This window comes from Pteropus medius, unplaced genomic scaffold (genome assembly GCF_902729225.1).
Source record: "Pteropus medius unplaced genomic scaffold, Ma_sr-lr_union100, whole genome shotgun sequence".
Classification (NCBI taxonomy): Eukaryota; Metazoa; Chordata; class Mammalia; order Chiroptera; family Pteropodidae; genus Pteropus; species Pteropus medius.
The window spans coordinates 1,464,069-1,486,966 of NW_024351543.1; the positions used below are offsets into that span (position 1 = coordinate 1,464,069).

A 22,898-nucleotide genomic window follows, 5' to 3' on the forward strand; every position below is an offset into this window, starting at 1 on the left:
AAAAAAAAAAAAAAAACCTTGCAAACCAGCCAGGGGACCTCAATTCTCCTATGAAAAGTGAATTCACATGATCTGTGACACAGGATAAATCACTATGACTCTTCTCTGTACCTCTCATCCTTAACACATGGACACATGGAGGGGGAGATTATGGAAAGGAATCTTGAAGAGTTTGTTCAGTGTTTTGTAAATATTAACTACTGAAAACACATGAAATAAATAATAAAGCTGTGGTCACAACCAACTGAAAATAAACACTAGAGGGATTCAAGTTTCTGAAATGCCATGTGTAAAATATCATAAAAATGAAATATGATATACAAAAATGCTTGAAAATTACGGCAAATGATACAAATATAAGGCGGGACACTAGGACAAAATAAAAAACATAGAGCCACATATGAATTGGCCCTACAGGACTGATGTAAATATCGTCTGTGACTGGGTGCTAAAAGTGGTCATGGGAGATGTACTTCCTTAGAAATATATTTAATATCATTAATTTGGCCTGTTTTCCTCATCCAATAATTCAGATTTACAATTTTAATGACCAAAAGAGGTGTGAACTTGTCAGTGATAAGTGAGGAAATTCTACAACTCTGTGGGGCTGCAGAATGCCCACATGATTTGGAACCTGCAGCAGCCAAACAGATTGTACAGTTTCTACCAGCGATCTTGAAACATGTCTGATTTTCCACCTGGTGAGAAGAAGCCTGAGTTAGAGACTTATATTAAAGCTAGAGTGCTGGCATAGACCAAGTCTGCCAACTTCTTAACCCATAAGCAATTATGAATAATGATCAAAAATAGCACTTAAAAGAAATGATTAGACACTGCATTTTTAAAAACCTTTGGATTAACTAGATTCTAGTGACTAGAATGAGAAGGCAGGAAGAAGTTGACCCTCTGAAAACCACGGTCTAGCTCTAAAAACATCCTTAAATTCCAGGTAACCTGACCCCAACCCCCAAACTCCTTGCTCAATCAGGGAATGAGATAATCGCCTCATGAACGATTCTAAGTTTTACTGTCCTTTCAGAGATTATAAATTTTACACTAAAGTTCTATTTCTAAGGCTCATTAGATCTCTCTTGTTAATATATATTTGAGGTGGTACTGCACTTATTTTCATGTCATAGACTAATCTGTTGGTCTCTGGTATCAGACCTATATTCTACACTCTAACATATTAAATTCTGCCTTGTTTGTTTGTAAAGCATCTCTTAACACTAACTCAGCCAACATCACCTGTGCTGGAGGTGGTTAAGATCCACCTCCCCAAAGCATGTTACCACGGTGACAAAGTAGTGACCTAATTTGCACACACCTGCTGGGTTAATTGGGCCAAAATGAAAGATGATATATATGCTCAAAATCCAAAACTGATTTTTTTCCTCAAAATTAAATATTTGATTTTTTTAAATTAGCAGTTTCTAAAGCGAAGCAACATACTCCAGGTGTGCATTTGCCAGTTAATATACCCTGAATGTTTCATGACACTTGAGTAGCAAAATATATTGAGTGATGAATATAAATCTTTTATGTATTTTCTGTGTGCAATGATTAGTATGAGTAAGTGGTCTCAATGGGGTATTCCTGAAGGGTCAGGCCACTGCCTGAAAACAAATAGGGATATTTGAATTGTGCCAACTTAACATCCAGAGTCTGAGCCACCTCTGCAAATGGAAGGTTGCTTTGGAGAAAACTGATCCCCATAGCCTGTGGCAGCCTGCAAGATCTCTTAGACAAAAACATCACTTACCAATGCTTGACCTCATCCTACCTCTTTGTGCCCATCCTTCCTAGACCAGTGACAGAGTTTCTTTGAGCCATATAATGTTAGATACCAAGAACTGATGAGGATATGAGCAAACAGACACTTTGAGAGACTGCTGGTAAAGGCACAGTAATGCGTAGTGCTATAGCTAAATGCATCAGAAGCTTGAAAAATGCATTTATCTTTGACTCAACTATTCTACGTATAGTAATTTATCTTACAAACATAATCAGAGATGTTCATAAAAATGTGTGAACAATGATATTCATCATAAATTATTTTTAATAGAGAAAAACTGGAAGCAACTTACATGTTCGAGAAAAACAGATTGGCTAAATTATTATAATACGTTTGTTGTATGGAATACTATATAATCAATAAAAAAATCATGCCACAGAAAAATCATTAACATAAACAAGTGTTGTTAATAAATTGCTAGCTGAAAAATCAGAATCCACAGTCATGCATAGAGTACAATCTTTCCTATGTTTTTGCATGTACACATACATACCACATCATAGCGTTGATGACTCTTTTCTGAGTGGTAATAGTAATATTGCCTTCTTTCTGCATTTTTGTGTTTTCTAAATAGTTTTACCATGATGGTATATTACTTTTATGGTAGAAAAATATATATCCTATTAAAAATAAAGGGTATAAAGGAAAAAGTTAAATTACATTTACTGATTCCTCTCCCCCACTCAAATTTCTTCACATTTCACCTGTCTTTACTTCTCTCCTTATCAATGCCAGTCATAATATAATAAATGTTAAACTCAAAAATGTTCTTTTATTGCTAAATATTCAAGTTTTGTAACTGAATGGATCATTTACATATTTACAAACCTTACAAAGATGTCAGTCATGAGAACCCTTAGAGTCTCCAAGCTGCTTTTTAAGCTTAGAAAAAGCATACAAAGTAATTGCTTTTTAGTAATGATGATGACTTGAAGTGAACTTTTCAAGGTACAAATATATCTGTTCATCACCTGGCTACTGCATCCTGCTTAAATTACGATGTTCACGTTTTGACTTTATTTGTACAGTTATAGGGTCTTACTGATAAGTAAGAGCTTCTCTTAAGTAACTAAAATTAAGACATTAGCATATGAACTGGAATTGAAGTTAAAAGTATCTCGCTAGGGGTTTGATTTATTCTATGATGCTTTCACTGATTTAATCATTGCTTAGATTATTAAAATATAATAATTTATTCTCATAAGTGAAAAAGTTTCTTGGAATTTTTCTATTCATAAACAACAGACATCATTGATTGATAAAGAAAAATACGTCAATTTTGACATTTCAGTTCTCATTCTAGCACTTTTTTTTTTTACCTTAGTGCTGATCTCTGCCTTTCTAAGGAGTTTATGGGATAAAAAAAAGTGATTCTTTTATTTCAAATGATAAAATTGTTCTTTTTCATTTTATAAATAAGTGCTAATAAATATATATATGGTATACACAAATAATTTTTTGTTGAATTACAGGTATAAATATTAAAAAATTAAATCACAAATGTACTAGAAGAAAATATGGCTAATTCTTTTGATATGAGTTTTCTATATCATAAAAGAAATGACTGATTCATGCAGTTACATAGAAGATCACAGTAAAAGTAAAAAAGCAATTTAAAACTAAGAGATATTTTAACACTTGTTATACAAAAAATGTTATTTTTTCATAATATGCAAAAAGATTACACAAATTAAAAGACTTGGAAAAAAACTTTATAGAAAAAATTAAAAAGTATATACAGCCACTTCACAGAAAAATAATACAAATGGCCGGTAAAATTTTTAAATGTCATTTAATCTAACTCATAAATAAAGAATTGCAATTCAAAACAATGAAAAAAATATCATTTTCACTTTTCAGCTTAGAAAAAAATTGTTAAAACCCAATACTGGTGAGGCGGTGGGAAAGCAGGAATTCTCACATACTATTGTTAGATGTATATATTAGAAGAATATTTTTGAAGAAAAATTTTTAATAGCTATCAAAATTTTAATTATATAAATATATCTAGGAAATTATATTATATGTATATTTAAATAAGCACAAGATATATTTCGAAGGCTATTTACTGCAATATTTTTCAATAGCAAACAAATTGGAAATAACCAAATGTCTATAAATTAGGTAGTAAATACATATTGTTACATCCATAAAATGGAAATATTAGGCAGCAATAAAAAGGAGATGATACAGCAAAATATATTATGATAAATACGATAAAATCTCTAAGATACAGTATTAAAATAAAAAAATACAAAAAAAACCTTGAACAGTAGGATTCCCTCTCTGGTTTTAAAGTGCAGTTAATAGGCACATTTCTGTATATGAATACACTTGAATCTGTTTATCCTTGTGTACCATTTTATTTTTAAACTTTTTTTTATCATGTGCATGCATTTTAAAAATAAAAATCACCAAAAGAAAAAAGTGTTCAGTGTAGTAGTAAATGGTGAAAAGAGCACTAAATGGAAGTAAAGAGTACTGCATTGCTCAATTTCTTACTTTGTACTTGTCTAGACCTATCCAACTGTTTCCATTTCTCCATCTGTAAAATAACTGAATTACACTTAAAAATCACATGTAAATTATCTTATAGTTCTAATGGCTTGTACTTTTATGTCTTAATAATCCAATACAGAATAGTGGTAAAATATGTTTGAGACTTAAATATCTATTGAGAACATCTACAGCTACTACAATTAACAAATAGCTTTTGGTACTTTGTAGACAGACTGTAGTAATATCATTATGACAATAGAAAACAAAATATGCACTGAAAATTTTGAAAAAATGAATAAACTAAATATTATCTTATATACTATACTCACTGTACAAATAGTGCTTCTGGATCTCAACTGTTTAGTTCTGCCAAAGTATTGAAATATGCCAAATAAGGCTGATCAAAAATGTATTTCTTATATACTTACTGCCAACTTCTAGCCTTGGCCCAGGAGTTTTCTTGAATCTATTCTTGATATGTGCTCTCAAATATACAACTTGTGTAGAATAAAATGTCAAAAATGGTTTATAATTCAGGTATATATTGTGACAAGAACTCTTTAAAAGTTTCTGATATTCTATAACATTATAGTACATGCTCACAAGTTATAAGAAGTACTCTGCATCTTTTAATCTATGGTACTTGAGGCTTCAGTCCGATAATGACCTCCTTTCATTGTGACTTAATATTCTTGTCACTTGGATAGTTGTCTTTAAAAGCAAAATCTCTCAGTTATGGTTTGGATGACAAATTATATGATCACCTAAGTTACATAGAGTAAATTGTACACTATGGTATTTCTGAAAAAGAAAGTAGTTCTTTGTTCCATTTGTGGTTCCCATTATTGTGATAGGAACAGAACCATGGAAAACTCCTTGGTAAGATTCAATGATATAACTGATAACAGTATTTGTTATCAATCACCTCATAATTTGGTTTATAAATTAAAATGTAGGTAAAGCCTATCAAAAATTATATTGAGAAATTTACTCCAGTGATTTACTCTAGATTACTCTAGTGAAAAAAATTTTTTAAACTCTCTCATCTAAAAACATAACCATTCTTGAAAATGTTATTTGTCTCTGTTTTTCAAATGCTCACTGTGGATTATCTACTTTCTTGTGCATTTTTTCATATAGTATCAACCTGGGTCATGGTAATACTGTCATCTGTTATAGCGGCAAGTCATAGGAAAATAATAATGCCGTGAGTGCAATGTTGATTAGACACATTAAACTCAGGAAAATTCAATCAAATCTCATCAATTTCAATAATTTACCACCACATGTCCTTGTCTAGTTATGGATAAACAATTTAATTTTGAATGAAGCATTTGGAGAAATATCTGCTGCAGAATGAAAGTAGAGATGAGAAGAACAGATTTCCTCAGCTCAATTCAAATGGAAATATAACTACATATTCCTAAAAAAGCTCAGTGTTAAACTGTGGCCTACTATGAGACTACTACTTAAAAAAAAAAAAAATCTAAAGATAATCAGGTTGACCTTCCATTTTCATTTACAGTCTTGATATACAGAAAAATAGGAAAAGGGAAGATACTACCCCTAGAAAAGATAATTTTCCAAAGAGATAAATGATGGTTCAAGAATCCCTGTGGCTTCTCTACCAGTCCTTGGCACAGAGTGGGCAATAGAATTGATAAGGACAGCTAAGAGTAGCAATGAATTCAGTCACTCTCTTTGTGGCCAAAATAATTGGCTTTCACAAATAACAAGTCTGTAAATTTGTAGAGAGACACAGCTAAGGATCTTTAATCCATTCCTAAATGCTTATTATTAATGTGTTTACTATCAGGATAAAGAGGAGAGTCAAGTGGAGCAGACCTCCTAACTGTATATTGTTAATAGCTAAAAAACACGACATTCTAATACATGCATACCTAGTGGACAAAACCCTGAGCAACCTGTAAGAATACAGAGATTGAATTTCTTGTACTCCAGATCTTCCTTTGACTGGCTCCTTCATATTATTCAGCTCTTAGTTCAAGCATTATTTCCTCAGAATTCTTACTTCTAAATTTTTCTGTCCTGTGAGCATACAATTAATTCTGTATTATCAGAACCGAAGTACACCAGAAGAGCTGCAAGTTTAAGGAACTGTTTAGTAGATAAGACCTGTCATAATTCATATAATTACTCTACTAATTACCTATTTTTAAAATTGAAATTGTTGGTATATTGAGTATTCTTAAAGGAAACACACCTGTAATATCCCATAATCATGAGGTGGAAAGGACCAACAGGTGCTTCCAATTCCATTCCAATTCTTTTAGGAATGGCTCTGCTTCACTCTGCTCCCTCTGTCCACCCTCATTTTAATAGCAGTCTGTTCCTTATTTATAAGAAGAAAGCATTTTCGACAGCTTGAGAAGAACTTGGGAAAAGTAGAAAGAATACAGGTGTTTCAGTTGGGCAGAGCTGAGTTTAAATTCTGTCTCAGAAACTTACTGGCTACATAAAGTTAGAAACTGACCATTCTGAGCTGAGCCTTGCCTTTTCAATCTGATCCTGGATTCTCATGACTTCCAGTGATCACTTAATGGATGTGTATTTTTTTTATATAGCCAGATTTATAATTCTCTAATAAAGACCCTGCAAATGCTAAATAAAGAGAAATTATCTCATGGTTTCAATAAGCAATCATCTAGCACAATGCTTCTGTTACTTTATGACACTAAATTTCAAGTGCATACTTGGCTTATAGTATCTGAAGATCACCATCAAAAACTTCTGTAATTCATTTTTTAGGTCATGAGTAAAGTTATCTGAAGGTACTATGGACTATAAAAGTATATTTGGTATCTCAGCACAGATGATTCACAGAAAAGCTGAATGATACCAATGTCAGTTTTTAAATTTTGCACTATCTATATCTATGGAGTAAATGTAACCTTGTATACCTACTTTTTGCCTCAAGTCCAGCTTCAGTTTCAATAGTTTAAAATAGTATGAAAGAGAATGATTCATAATTTAATTAAATACATAAACAATACCAAGGTGAGAAGGCAACAAGTATTCTATAAATGCTTAAGATAAACTTTGTCAACTACAGATAGGAGAAAGGATTAATAAATGAGCAAGTATATAAGCCTTCCATAGATACTTTACAATAAAATAAAGTTACTCTCTATAGTAGGTTAAATAGTGTCCTCTAAAATTTCAGGTCTACCTGGGACCTCAGAATGTAACACTACTGAGAAATGGGGTCTTTGCAGATGTTACTAGTTAAGGATCTTGAGATGAAATCATGTTGGATTTAAGGTAGGCCCTAAATCCGATGACTGGTGTTCTTGTAAGAAGAGGAGAGAACAGACAGACACATACAGAGGGAAGACCATGTAAATGGAGGCAGAGTTTGAGGTTACACTGCCAAAACCCAAGAACACCTGGAGCTACCAGAAAATGGAAGAGGCAAGAAAAGATTCTCGCCTAGGGTCTTCAGAGGAATTGTGGCTGTGATGTGCCTTGATTTTGGACTCTAGCCTCCAGAACTTTGAGAGAATAAAATTTTGTTTTTTTAAGCCACCCACTTTGTGGTGTCTTGTTACAGCAGCCCTAGGAAACTAAAACCTTCTCTCTATGCTCTCCAGCAGTTATCTAAGTGTAAATAATGACCTCGAAGTCCCCATTTGTTAGGAGCATACAAGGACCAAGAGAGATCAATGAGAAAACTTACTGGGAAGTTGTAGTGATAGCTGCTAATAGCAGAAAGTCAACCTTAAAAGGAATATACTGCTCTGTACTTGGAGTTGTTCCTTCTTACATCCCATAGATAGATGTCATAAAAAAGTGACATAATCTCTTCCAATCCCATACTTTCAAGAAAGCCAGAAACTGGTCTTACACAGGTGTTGGTTATTATACTGAGTGAAATAAGTCGGACAGAGATAAATACCATATGATTTCACTTATATGCAGAATCTAAGGAACAAAAAAGAACAAACTAATCAAAAACAGACTCACAAATACAGAGGACAATCTGGTGACTGCCAGATGGGAGGGTGGTTAGGGGGCTTGGAGAAAGGGGTGAAAGATTAAAAAAGTACAAATTAGTAGTTGAGAGATGGTCATGAGGATGGGGAGCATGGCATAGGGAATGTGGTCAGCAGTGATGTAAAAGCTATGTGTAGAGCCAGATAGGTGATAGAGTAATCAAGGAGATCGTTTCATAAACTGTATAAATGTGTAACCAATGTACCGTATACTTGAAACTAATAATAAAATAAAATGTTTAAAACAACAGTAGTTGGTCATTTTTTAAAGAAAAGTATGAGATTTACATTTTTAAAAATCTCTAGTGCCATGTTGACATAAGTAATTAATAAATATTTTATGATGGTACATAATCAATTGCAAAGTTATTCTTAAACTAACTTAATGAAATGTAATTTAAGTCAGTCATCAAATGAAAATTATTTATGTTGTTGAAAAATTGGAGTCAGACAGTAAATATACTTATTTTTGATCAATGGAAATGTAAATAAAATATCAAATGACAATTTTTAAGCTCTCCATATTTTAATTTTCTTTTTTTTTTAATTAAAATTATTGGGGTGACATTGGTTAATAAAATCAAATAGGTTTCAAGTGTACAATTCAATAATATGTATATTGCATTGTGTGTTCACCACCCAAAGTTTAATTTCCTTCTGTCACCAAATATTTGACTCTCTTTACCCCTTTTTAACTTTCCCCTCACCTCTTCTCTCTGGTACAAATGACAAATTTACAGGTGAAAAAAAAAACAATACTTTTTTGGCTTAGGGTATATTCTATCCCAACACTGGCAAAGACTCTAATAAGTATACATTGCTTGGCTTGAGGCATCAGACCAACATGATTATAAATTATGTCTGAACTGTCTCCAAATATCCAAAATTAACTATTTCTTAATTATGAACTCAGCTGTCCTATTTGCTACATAAACTTAAGATATTATTAAAGCAAGATTTATAGTTAATTCTCAGTTTACCTATTTTTTTTCTGTACATATCATCATGTATCTACATTTACTTAAATCTTATAATTTGGAAGATCCTAACTCATTTACATTTTTTATCTTTAAAAAGTCATGACCTACTGTGCAATCTTGTTTTGATGTTCTTAACAAAAAAATGAGAATAATAAGCAGTATGAAAAGTTCAAATATTTTAAAGAAAATATATTTTGAGGAATGAAAGATCTGTTCACGCATTAGAAATGCATAAATTTAGAAAATTAGAGATTATTTTAATAAATTCCCTTAAAGACTCTCCAAATTGTAAGAATGATACATGTAGATATTCATCATTAAATAGTACATGTTCAAAACAGGAACTACTGAAGGAATTATCTTTCTGGAAATAGCAAATATCAATTATTATTATTTTTAACCCAAGATATGTGCACTAATCACTATTAGTAAATAATAGTCATTTTTATTTGTATTTTAATTGTTTTTAGAGACACTGGTCTCCTAACACTTTGTAAGCTCAGTAAGATATAGGTATAAGCTCAGAAAATTAAGGTATTTATATAATCAGGTAGCAAGTGAATATAGTTATGTCCTTAGCTAGCAAATTTGCATTGAATGAAAGAATTAATGAATGAAAAAACAATTAAAACATTAAAAACACAATATTTAAAATGTTTCAACTGATACATTACATAAATTATTAATATTAATTCTATTATAAATGAGAGGAAAAGGTTATTGAGGAGCAAATGATTCAAAAGTAAATATTAGTAATGACTAGGTTATAGAGTGTTTCTTAAATTCTTACTTCTTTTTAGATAAGTGTAATGCTCTATTCAAACTGTACACTATATTTGTAAGAGCAAGAGCAAGTAATGAAAGTGGTAGAGAATAAAGGATCTACACAGTAGACCATGGTAAACATTTTATTACGTGGTTTTAGAGTAGAATTACAATGATGACAATACAGGAGAAGAAGAAAAAGAGATAATTTTAATTTCAAATTGCTTTTTTATGATTACCTCTAATTGACAGATTAGCAAACTGAGCCTAAAAGCACCCGCTGCCCAACATTGCACAGTTAATAGGTGATAGTGCAGAAACTTAAATCTGGATCTTTCATTTATAAACTGCATTCTATAATAGATTACCTCTTTGTTCCCTGAAACCAGAAATATGTAGTAAAATTGTTAAATATTATGGTTAAAAATAGAAATTCCCCAAACCAGTACTGAGAGTGCCACAGAACCTATAGAAACGTATGGAAGGCCTAATTCAGACAGGAGGAGTAACTAAAGTTCTTCTGAGGAGGTATTTTATAATAAATAATAATATAATACCTCATAAGGTTTACAGTCTAGTAGAGGAGAAAAACATTAAAGTAATAATTACATTACCACTTAACTATTTACAACTGAAGTCTATTCATAGTCCTCGACTATATCGTATAATTCCAAACTTAATTCATTTTTTGATTAGTCCTCAGCCTGAAAATGATCTCTTTTCTCCTTTCTAATTGCTTAAGTTCTAAGCTTCAAATTTTTTCAAAGCCTACCTCAAATCCCATTTCTTACTTGCAAATCATTAAGCACTCTACCTCCACTGAGTATCTTTAGCACTTAGTGACATTTTCAGTCATGGCAACTGGGTTTCACAACTTAACTTCCATCAACTAGTAATGTTTGTCTAAAGTGTTGTCTTCCGTAAAGATTCTGAGCTCAAGTTCTGGTCTAGAGACAAAGAGAACCACGATGAATTAATGACAGTGAAGAGAACGGGAACATCAGGTCCAGAACATTCATTTGACAAGAGTGCATGATATTTTTTTATTTTTATATTGTTCACTTGACACCAAATCCAGATCTAGAGCATGCATTTAACACTGAGACTGCCGTGTGTTTGTCTGTGTATTTAAAATGTACAGTATATATCTCTTCAAGTATACCATAAGATTCTTTCAATCAAGGAACATATATGCTTCTTTATGTCTATAAAGACATAAAGGCACCTAGCCATGCCTTTCAAAATAGGGATCTGCTGATGATAACAAATGAAATTTTTAGAATTCACTTATTACTATTATTCATAGGATTAAATAGGGATCTTTGAAAGGCACCTAGCCATGCCTTTCAAAATAGGGATCTGCTGATGATAACAAATGAAATTTTTAGAATTCACTTATTACTATTATTCATAGGATTATCAGTATTAAACCCATTTTAAAGGAACTTTGTAATATAAACTACAAAATTTAAGTAAATATGCTGTCTCTATTATCTCCATATTCAAGTTAAACATTAGAAAATTAGTAATATTTAAGAATTAAATATGTGCCTACCAAATAATACAGTGGAACAAAGAAAAGGCAAACAAGCATCTTTAAGTGGAGTCAAATTTTTTTTTAAAAATTCCAAATCTATATCTTTTAAAATGTATTTTATATATTTATTATGTCCTAGAATTTTTATCCTTTTTCTAACAGACTTCATCTTCTTGCACATAGTAAGTGTTGAAGAAATCTATGTCAATTAGTTCAGATTTACACTAGAGATATAGTTCCATTTTACATGCCCCCCTGCTAAGCAAACGTATTTATCATATTCTGTAACAGCTCACAGTTTGTTATACATTAACTGTTCATTCTCTGTGCCAATAAGACTGTGCTGGAACAGCAAATGAATTTGGTGCGTTCATTTAAATGATTCTGCAAGCCACAGGCTACCCAGTTGTCTAATGATAAGAGAGCCCCAAAGCCACCTGATCACCATTATACTCTCTTATTTTTTTGGACTAGCATTGGTCAGTTCTGTCAGGATCACAATACTGAGGAGAATGAGAAGGAAAAGTATACCTCGGCCATAATCATGAAAAAGGGTTTTATTAATTCAGGCACCAATGATGATGTGACTAGATTGGAAGGAGAATGGAATATAGGATCTGAAGTGCTTTATCTGCTCCAAGACCAATGCTGGTTTTGGCACTTCTCTCACTCTAGTGAGTTGCAAAAAAACAAGCAGGTGCTAGCAATCTGAGAGACCACATGCCAGCTACAGCTGCTTCAAACTGATTCAATTACATCTGCCTGAATAGTCCCAGGACATCAAACCAGTTGAAGAGATCCATAGGTTGCACGGAGACCTAGTCCTGCGACAACCACCTGCAAATCTCCAGGTTTGGATATGAGTGATCATTCTATCCCCAGTCACAGGAAAACAGGCAGGGGGAAAATGTAATTTTAATTCACTTTAAAATTAAAACTGAGCACAAAAGGCTCCTTTGAATTTTCATGTTTAAAAACTGACAGTAGCAGAGGCCTTAAGGAGACCTTGAAACAGCCTGATTTTGTGAGAACATTTCCCAAATAGTTGGGTACAGCACATTTACAGAACATGCTCTTGGGATCCGGACTTCGCTCCAAACCTTGTTTGTACAAAAAGGGGCCAAGCAGCTGGGAAATTCTGGAGTGGAGTGTGTCCTCATTAGTTCCCATCTGCCACCAGAACTCAGCTCATGGCAAGTTTGGCTAAGTCCTGGTGTACTCAGGTCCAAATGTGGGTCAGTTTTAATTACACTATACAGAATTCAGTGTGCAGTTTTTAAATCCTTATTATACAGCACAGAGGAATGGGCAGCTCTCCAGCTAATCAATTTTTTAAAAGTACATATATAAAAATTTTAAACCAGGCTAGACAGACAGTGGGTGGGGAAAAAATCTTATAAATGAGTACAAGGGTTACTTAAGAGAATCATTAGTGAAATTGGGTCATGAGCAAGTTCTGCTTTAAAACTTCAAAGTGAGAAGCAAACTGTTCCTTCGGTGAGATAGGAAGCTTAAATTAGGTATACAGCACCCCTTGCTCTTTAGCACGAATGAGTAACAATAAGGATGTGTCCAGGTTATAGTAAACACCTATGGGGGTACCGGCTTTCAGGTAAGCATCGATCTTCTGTCATTCTTCACGCCTAGCACTTTCAATGTTTATCACTCATGGAAGGGATTGTTAAAAAAAATAAAAAAGAAATCATAAACTACCTGTTAAAAGTGAAAAACTGAAGATAAGGGAGAGGAGGAAGAAAGAGAAGGAGAGCAGAGTGGGCATGTGTTGAGTAGCAGACTCTGGGCATGACTTGGCTCTCAAAGCCACCCACACAACCTAGGGCCAGAATCAACCCATGCTGTCTATGTTCATAATCCATCCTGTCCAAAAGCTTTATCAGGTGCAGAAAAGCTAAGACACTAAAAATTTAAGGCAACCGTTGGTGAAAAAATCAGGAGTGATGATATAGGCAGTCAGTGTTGGGCACTGGCATAATGCACCATTTTTGATGGATAAAATGTCCTTTAGCACAAGCCCTAATGACAAAAAAAAAAAAAAAACCAAAACCCTTAAATGCTCAAAGTACTTTTTAGGTTTTCAACTAAATTACTATGAAGCTTATCTATGAAAAGGGTGGCATGAATTCTGGGTTTAAACACTAGCTTTTAATATTTGCTGCTGTGTGATCTTGGACAAATTGCTTATTCTCTCTGAGTTTAACTTTTCTCACCTGTAAATGGGGAAGCTAAATCTACCTAATAGACGATTGTAAGAATTATCAATAATATATATAAACATCTAAAATATGTCACTCAGTAAATGTTAACTATTATTAACCCAATAGTTAGGAGTTACTTGTGACCTGCTCCTCCCTCCAAAAAAAGATATATTTAATTCTTAACCCCAAAGACTTCAAAATGTGACCTTATTTGGAGATAGGGTCTTTACACAGGTAATCGAGTTAAAAATGAGATCATTAGAGAGGGCCCTAATCCAATATGACTTGTATCCTTACAAAAAAAGAGGAATTAGGACACAGAGGCACATATGTATAGAGAGAAAATGATGTGAAGAGACACAGGGAGAAGAGGACCTTCTATAAGTTAAGAGGGAAGCCTGGAACAGATTTTTCCCGTACAGCCCTCAAAAGGAACTAAATTTGTCAAAACATTGATTTCAGAGTTCTGGACTGTGACAAAACAAATTTCTGCTGTTGAAGCCTCCCAGTTTGTGATACTTTGTTACGGCAGCCTTGGAGAACTAATACCTAACAAAATAAAAATTTCATTAATTGTTAACATTTACCTTGACTCATCATGGTCAAAACTGTATATTAGGCAAGTTAACTTTATTCACTCTGCTGAGCAATGTTCTATCATCAATTATCTAGTGCTTTTTTCCCTTTTATTCTGATTGCTGTTCGGGAAGATACTTCTGCATTATAAAAAGCCTGGCAGAAAAAAAAAATGGTTTATTATAATTAAGATCATCTAGTTTTTATTAAAGATAATTAAGGGAAAATCGTTCATACAAATTCACAAATCCACTTTTCTATTGTTGAGGGGGTTTGCATGGGAGAGTACCTGGACATTTTACCACATTAATTTCCTTCTCAAGGAAAAAAGATAGCTATCTACCCATTGCCAACTATGATCACTAAACCTGGGGCTACTTCGATTGTGACGAACTTGCCAGCATAACTACCTTCAGTTCACTAAGATGCATGTAAGAGTACAGGGTTTAATTGATAAGTATGGATTCTTCATTGTTTGCCAGAGATTGGTCTTAAGAGTGCTGACTTTCCAAAGAGGGATGATAGTCATCAGGAGTTGTATCAACAGCCCTTCTATGGCAAGGTACATTTCCAAAAATCAATAGACCTTGTAGTGGATGTGATTGTCCTCATCTCAAGTTTTTCTTTAAATAGCCCCAGCCTTCTAGAGAAATCTGGCATGCATAGATAGAAATGATGAGTCTAACCACATTGAACTGAGATACTCAAATGCTTTCATCAAAGATATAACTTGGCCAAAATTAACTTTCTTAATGGGTGAACCCCATACTTCCTCCAAATTTTTATACTGCCTATCATAACAGCTTTTATATTTAACATAAGGAGAGAGAAGAAATTAACATATAGAGAATTCTAGTGGATGCCATGCACTAAATATTTTGTATACCTAATCTACTTTAATCCTCACATCCATCGTTAAAAAGGTGGACATTCTTATCATCATGTTTTAGATAGAAAAATTTGAGGCTTAGTAAGATTAGGAGACCTTGATCAGGTCACAAAACTAATAAACTGTGGGACTGGGATTTCAGTGCATGTCATTTGGACTCTAAAGATCCTAAATTCAAACTGAGGCAGAAGATTTAGAATCCAGAGATCCTAAAAGCATCATTGGCTTTCAAGATGCTGATTTATTTAAGGTATTCACAGACTCCTTTAAAACATTTAGATAGTGATGTCTTAGTAAACTTCAGTTTATTCTCCTTTTGAAGAAAACAGTTATTTACAAACACAAAATAAAAGGCTTCAATCAATTTAGATGAAGATCACGTTATAAAAATACCTGAAAGTCTTTTGGATTCAGTACTAGATAGCTTGTCTTATGGTTAGTTTTCCAGCAATTTGACATAGTCTATTTATTTCCTGGAGATAAGCAATCAACTCTCCAATCACTAGTAGAAAAAATTTCTTAACTCTAATATTTTTGCATATGAGGTATCTCACAGTAGACCAAGAATCAATAGTTCTGGGTTCAAATTCTACTCTTGTACTTACTAGTCTGTATAACCCTGACAAGTACATAAACTTTTCTGAGCCTATTTTTTTTTCACCATGGATAAAATAAAGATGTTAAATAGATGACCATTAAGATCACTGCAAGTTCTAACACTCTATTATTTTTAGAATCTCTTCTAAAGCCTTAGAAACAGAAGTAACTTTGGCTAGAACTTTTAAGATAATCTATGTGACAATGTCCAGACCAGGATCCCTGCTCTCAGTCAATTAGATGGACTTTCTTAAGTATCTAAGTTGTAGTAGTGGTGATAGTGGTGATAGAAATAATAATAGTGTAGCTAAGCTTTATTGAGCACTTGCTATGTGCCAAGCACCAAACTAAGAATTTTACATGCATTGTGCTATATCTAACAACAGAACAATATATGAAGTAGATCCTCATATATGGACCGGTCCATACTAACAATAAGTGGTGAAGCCCAAACGAGCTCTGTTGACATACCTCTGTCTCCAATAGCCCATGTGCCCTTTGAGGTCAAGGGCACACGGGCTATTGTTATATTCAGTTAGCCTAGCACCATGTCAGGTAAAGAGTAGGTGTCTACTTACTACGTGGAATAAAAGAAAGGAAGAGAGAAATTATATCTAGACATACTATGTTTTAAATAAATATTAATTTTCTTCCTTTATTGCTTTAACTCTGAAATCACAGAGATATCTGCAATTATGCCCAGAAATCCTGGGGCTTGGTGATTTCTTCCTCCTTGAGATTCTATACTCTAATTCCTAGTACAAGTTACTGAAGCAGCTGCTATTATCTAATTTAGTATTCTAGGTAATACATGTTCTTGGCTCATCTCTTAATTTCTAATGTTGAGATTAACAGAGGAATATAGTTTAACCTACCACACTAAGGTTCTAGAAAAAAAATAATGTCCTTGATATTGGCCTCTTACCCACTGGTGTAAACTAAGGTGAAAGAAAAACTGTTCCCAGAGGAAAGGTACCTCCAAGCCTAGCAGCGCCCATGAACATCATCAACTGGTGGTACCAAAATTTGAGAACCCTAAACAAGATGTTTTGATGCAATAGATATTGGCTCATTATACAACCTCTGCCATTATGTGACTGACTCATGACACACAAAATGGAACTTTATAATGGTCTACCTATAGGTCTTAAATACCCTATTTTGACTCTACCTCTACTTGACTTTATTTCTTATTTACAGTTAGAATTTAGTCAATAACAGAAACCATAATTATAAACATGTATACAGTAAACACGGAGCCCATTATTTCTGTTTAACCGAAAACAGTTACAGATTTTTAATATGATCTGACCTTATCTGACTTGAAGAAAGCCCACATACATTTTATTTTTATATTTTCAGTGAGTTAGAGATAGGGGGGAGGGTGAAAGAGGAGAGGGAGGGAGGGAGGGAAGGAAGAAGAGGAGAGAGAGGGAGAGAGGAGGGAGAGAGAGTGAACACAAGCTATTGCTCAGGAAATCTATAGCATTGATCATATAACACAGAAGATTAGTTTATTCCTATGCTCCAAAGTATTTCCCAAGTTCCATTCAACTTAGTCATTGATGCTTCTGCATTGTGTGTAAAATAAGGATAACATAAAGACTTTTCTCATAGTCAGTAAAAATGAATATAAAGCATATTGCAAATAGTGTGATATCAATTCTCAATTATAATGAGGATTAATTCATACATATTCATTTTTCATTTTAAGGACAGAATTTATCAGTGGTCTCATCTCTGTGTAATAAACAATATGAGAACTAAAGGAAATCCATATAGACCCATAAAAAATATATAATGAGTAACAAGTTTCTGGGACCCTAGTTCTCTATTCCTAATACAACCCCAGACATGTTTTATTCATATATGCATTCATTTAACATTTATTGACCACCTACTATGCTCAAGGCATTGAATTAAGGGCTGTGGACAATCCTCCACTTATCTTAGCACCTGTTTCCTACTTCCAAAGAGGTTAAATTCATATTATGGGGATTTATTTAAAAACAAAACAAAACAAAACAAGATTTAAATGGGTCAACAAACAGAAAAAAAACACCAGTTCTAAGACTTCATGTTACTAAATACTCTTTAGCATTTTTAATATGTTAATGAGAATAATGCCAGTTATTTGAATAAGTTTTCAATATGGGGAGTTTGAGACTACCAAATAAATTATTTAACTAAATGCTTTTTATATTGAGTTAGTTGCAACTTTTGATATTGCATTTATAGAATTTTTTTCTAACCAGCACAAGATACAGTCTATAATAGCTTAGCTATATTAAAATGTAGAATTTGTCAGAAAATATACACAGCTATTAACTAAAAGAAACAATATCACTGACAGCACCACTTCAGGAAAATACTAGGTGACTAGATTTGATGAAAGTAAAGGATAGTATTCTAGCCATAAAAATTACATGTGGATTTTAGCCCCTTTTCTAAGATTACTATTTAATTTTCACCTTTTTCTCTCTCACTTCCACCCAACTGCAACAGAGACTCGTGCACAAATCAAGAAATCATCTTACAATATACCCTTAAATTTTCTGAATATGCCCCATGTGTCCACTAATAGCCAAATGCTTTCAAATCTGTTCAGCTAAATGGATCAATAACTATATCCAGTCTCACATAGTGGGGTTGCCAACATGGTAAAATTGAGCCAAACACAAAATATGTCTACTAGGACAAAAATTATTATCAACTCACATATCTGGAGAGAACTACTCTTCTCAGGTATCCCTTAGAGAAGTTAACATACACATTATGTAGGACAGTTAACTGAAAATATCTGAGAGTCAGAATGAAGAATTTGGAGAAAATGTTTGGGAGCTAAAACCAGTAAGTTTTACAATAAACCAATGTAATAGTTCAAAGTCTACGTCAAGTAAGAATCTTTCAAACTCAGTACACAACATACGTTAACAGCACAAGCAAACTGCTAACATGCTTCTCTATGCGCTCACTCAAATGACACAGCTGCAAGCAACAATTGAGCAGGTGCAACCAAGCTTCTGAGAATTCCTGCCTGCTGCCCAAGAATCACAACACCGCAAGGTTGAGATTTTAAGCAGGTGCAAACATTTTTTTCCATTTGTCTAGTGCTTGAGACAGTGCAGCAGACAGTGCATCTGCAACCACTCCTTACCTAAAACAACCACCACAGAAAATAAACTCAAAAGCAGAAAAAAAGTTTGAAAATAAAGCAATCATGTCAAATCCAGCAGTTCTGCAATAATTTGACCCCGTATCAGCAGTAGCTATAATAGTATAGTTCCACAAAACATTCTCTAATGTTTCATCAGATGAATGCTTTGTAATTAAAATTATTCTGCCTCATCAAATCTCTGAAATGTTTATTTGATTCTTACAATAGTGTGAAATGCAAGGTATGTATAAAATGTACTATCTTTTAAAGCCGTCAATATTTATAAGTACTCAAAAATTAACATTTTCACATTATGAAATCTAAGTAATTTTAATATACAAAAATGTAATAACTTGTCAGTTAATACATAGATTTATATAACTATAGGTAATTCATATACATACCTGTGCAGCTATGGGGCACAGACAGACTTGAAATTTATCAGGTACCTGAAATGTAAAACAAATATATAAGTAAAAGTTAATTTTTTAAGTGGACCTACTATTACGCTGAGACAATTTCTGCAGAGAAGTAGGAAAGACTGCAGTGCTTAAAGGGGTGAGTTATTTTATATCTATATTTTCCCCGAGGATATTTCAAATCACCTTAAATTCATACGTATGAATACACACACGCACACGCACTTTACGCACACATTACACTACACACACACACACACACACACACACACACACACACACACACACACACACAGAGTCCCCTAGTAGTGTTATCAAAACAAGTACCATCAAGAGACTAAGACTCACCACGGCCTCTGAAATGAAAATGCTTTCACTAGAGAACGAGGCAAACACTTTAAAATGATTTTTTTTTGGTATTTTTCCAAGACTATTGCCTTCCTAATACAAATATGACTACTACTCTCTAAAATGAAACCACTCAGATTCATCTGCACTCAGTTTGGTATATTGGTAAGGAAGAAAGTTGTTTTTGTAGAACAGTCCACAAAAAGTGCATAAAATAAATAAAGTAAACTTTGAATGTTCATTAACTTCAGTTTCAACAGCAATTAGAAATGAGATTGATTGCTACAAGAGAGAATGCTAAAGCCACACCAGACATAATGCAGGATTTACAATTAGACCTGAAACATATTTGCATGTAGGTGGAAACTGTATTGTAATATGCAGCCTCCAAACTACTGTGACCTTTAAAAATATTTCATAATTCTTTCTGAAAGCAAATCGAAGAGTTTAATTTATATACTTTTGACTGTAGTGGATGACAGTAATATATGAAAATCAGTAGATTTACATAATACTTGCTTAAGAGGTAATAATTTTGACGATTGTTCTATAAAATACCATCTTCATACACTTCTGATAAAATTCTGCGAATTGCTAAAATTTTCTGGAAAACTATTGGGTAATATGTATCAAGAACTTAAAGTTCAAAATCTGTACTCATTAATTAGTTGTAGGAATCTATCTTATGTAACTAAAAACAGATTTATATTAAAAAGATAATGTTCATGGTACAGAAAAACTAAAAGCATAAATAAAACATAACATATCCATATAAAGGAATATTTTGTAACAATCCACAAGGTACTCTGTGGTACTATAATGGTCTATAAACATACAGAGTACTAATTGCATGGACATGGCGAAACTCCATGAAAGAGAAAAAAAAAATAGAACACACAAAAATATTGAATGATTATATTGAGATAATAAGGATATTGATAATTTTATTTTTTTCTTTTTATTTTCATATATAATTTCTACAGTAATCATTATTTTATAATAGGAAAAAATTATTAGTTGACATGACAGGAATAAAAGAAAAAAGTTTTAGAGTCCTATATGGAAATCATAACTCTAACCTTCTTAAGTGAAGTAAATTAATACAGTTACACATAAAATCCGCCAAGTATACCCGACAGTGAGAAACATCCTCACTGAATCCTCATAGGAGTACAGCCAGGGTCTCTTTCATCCCACTGCTTTAGAATCTACACCAGTCATTCAATAACACATTTTTAATCATTTTAGTAAAATTTCTTTAATTATGCAGAGTGAAATGATGGCAAGAACAATTTAGGACTGCAAATCTGTTCAACCTAGTACAGACTAATTTATTCACTAAGTAAACAATATTTAGTGAGCGTCTATTACATGCAAAGTGTTGTGTTTGGCTTTATGATACACTAAAAGATAAATGAGAATACATCTTTCATAGAGCTAATGATTTTAAGCTGCTACAAAAATACATACATATACCTTTCTATTAATTGTGCTGTGAACCTAAAACTGCTCTAAAGAGAGTCTTAGAAAATAAACACACAAAACAAAAAAAATGTACATACAGCTCCTATAAAGATGTGAAAAATTACAGTTTAAGGTATTTATGACAGATCTGGTATACTTTAAAGAAAACAAATATTAGGTTTATTCTTTTATATTATTGAGCAAAAACTGATATTTAGGTAACAGTCAATAAAAAGTTACAAGTACATGAGTGTGCATCACTTATAAAATGCTCTACTAAATTAATTATTTTTTCTTATGTGATCTTTTTGTTAATAGAGAATCATATAATAGGAGACCAGGTATGAAGGATTATTGATCCAATATCAGATGCCAGATGTGTAAAATTGTCTCAGATTATCTAAGGCCACATAAAACATATGCATAATTATTAACAGGCTACAGTTATTTATTGGCAACCAAAGTAAGTAAGTGAGTCATTTGCTAACCCTGCCAAAGACACTGTTATAACCCCACCACCAAGGAAAAAAAGGTGGAGAGGAATGGACAGACGGAGGCTGCGGGAATCTGTAACAACCAAAGGTAGTGGTGGTGGTGGTGACAGGGGGTACCATTTTTGTTGTGCAGATAAAAAGATGCAGCATAGAGTTTCTCTCAACAGCAATTCAGTGTCATTGCAGCCTGTAACCATAATTGTCATTTGCCCCTCTGAAGCTAGTACCACATGATGGTTCTGAGGTTAGTTTGGTCAGTGGGGTCAGCCTGAGTGAAATGGTGCCAAACACTAAGAGAGGCTATCCATGTGACTGATGATCCCTAGATCTGGGCCTCACAGAGTTCTGAGCAGCAGCTGTGGTAGGATGGCAGTTAAGTGTAGACAAACCTGAGATCGAATTCTAGGTGCCTCTCTTCAATTGTGTGCTCTTGAACAAGTTACACTTTCCCTGTCTATAAAATGACAATCATGTTATCTACCCGATAGGATTGTTTGTGTGTATTACATTGTAGGCATATAAAGGATTGCACAGTGCCTACTATAAAGTAAGCATTGCTAAATGGAAGCTATTAGTACTGTCCTAGTTGTATGAAATAAAGGGGATGTCTGCCCTTTAAGATAAGGAGCTAAGCAGGAGGTAAGGAGATAGAAAGATGGCTTGTTCAAAATATCACTCTGTATTCTACAATTCATCCAAGAGCCAGGCACGTGCTAAATATTCACAGGACATCTCCGAATCAGGAAACGCTAAAACAGTATTAATAGCCACAACAAGCAACACTAACCAGCCTTTTTAAGAACCATGCCTATTACCGAAGAGGAAGGTAGGAGAATCTAAGTATTAACGTGCAGCAATACTGCCCATGTTGCTGAGTGAAAAATGAAGGATCATTTTCCATACCTAACTGAAACGATCAGGATATGGGAAAAAAGCACAAAATGACTGATTATTCAAGTGGAGTCAGGCCAAAGTGTTGTGGGCTCCTTAAAAATCACTTGTGGGCAGTATCGTGTTTTTATGTATTCTAAAGAGACCCCACTAATAACCCGAGTTTATATGTAACGAAGGTTTGCAAATATAAGTAAAAAATATTATCGTCAGTTTTTTTCTCAGGGCTTGAAAAAATATGAATGAATGTATACCGCT

General features: G+C 33.3%; 1 long non-coding RNA gene across 10 annotated transcripts in view; it reads right to left on the bottom strand.

The window, feature by feature from the left end:
- Window positions 1-22,898, bottom strand: part of LOC120586611 (uncharacterized) — a 696,355-nt gene that overhangs the window by 477,516 nt on the left and 195,941 nt on the right. For all 10 annotated transcript variants that reach the window (XR_005648748.1, XR_005648747.1, XR_005648746.1 and 7 more), the window contains one exon: window positions 19,429-19,473. This is a non-coding gene — a long non-coding RNA (uncharacterized LOC120586611). The remainder of the gene's footprint in view (window positions 1-19,428; window positions 19,474-22,898) is intronic.